General features: G+C 42.0%; 1 pseudogene across 1 annotated transcript; it reads left to right on the forward strand.

The window, feature by feature from the left end:
- Positions 1-610, forward strand: LOC103794276 (cyclin-dependent kinases regulatory subunit 2 pseudogene; annotated as a pseudogene). The gene has a single exon (XR_013520393.1). The product of XR_013520393.1 is annotated as a cyclin-dependent kinases regulatory subunit 2 pseudogene (transcript).
- Positions 611-827: the final 217 nt, after the last annotated feature.

Here is an 827-nt window from a genome sequence, read left to right on the forward strand (position 1 = left end):
AGTCTCTGGCGAGTTGTTGCTTTGAGCACACATGTGCGAGTTGTCTGCTGTGCCCGCTCTTCGTGCTCTCTCATTTCCATCAACGTGCCAGCAGGATGGCCCACAAGCAGATATACTACTCAGACAAGTACTTCGACGAGCACTACAAGTACCGGCATGTTATGTTACCCAGAGAACTTTCCAAACAAATACCTAAAACTCATCTGATGTCTGAAGAGGAGTGGAGGAGAGTTGGTGTCCAACAGAGTCTAGGCTGGGTTCATTACATGATTCATGAGCCAGAACCACATATTCTTCTGTTTAGACGACCTCTTCCGAAAGATCAACAAAAATGAAGTTTACCTGGGGAATGTCAAATCTTTTTCAAATTTAATGTATATGTTTAGAAGGTAGTAATCAGTGAATACTTGAGAAATGTACAAATCTTTCATCCATACCTGTGCATGAGCTGTATTCTTCACAGCAACAGAGCTCAGTTAAATGCAACTGCAAGTAGGTTACTGTTAAGATGTTTAAGAAAAAAGTTCTTCCAGTCAGTTTTTCTCTTAATATTAAGTGCCCGTTGGACTTTACCTGTTACTTTTGTTCAATAAAGTTTGTATGTTGCGTTAAAAAAAAAAAAATTAGCCAGGTGTGGTGGCGCATGCCTGTAATCCCAGCTACTTGGGAGGCTGAGGCAGGAGAATTTCTTGAACCCAGGAGGCAGAGGTTGCAGTGAGCCAAGATAGTGCCATTGTGCTCTAGCCTGGGCAACAAGAGTGAAACTCTGTCAAAAAAAAAAAAAAAAAAATCTGCAGCTCAGGCTGTTTGGCAGTAAACCAGATGGC

This window comes from Callithrix jacchus, chromosome 7, assembly GCF_049354715.1.
Source record: "Callithrix jacchus isolate 240 chromosome 7, calJac240_pri, whole genome shotgun sequence".
NCBI classification, from domain to species: domain Eukaryota; kingdom Metazoa; phylum Chordata; class Mammalia; order Primates; family Cebidae; genus Callithrix; species Callithrix jacchus.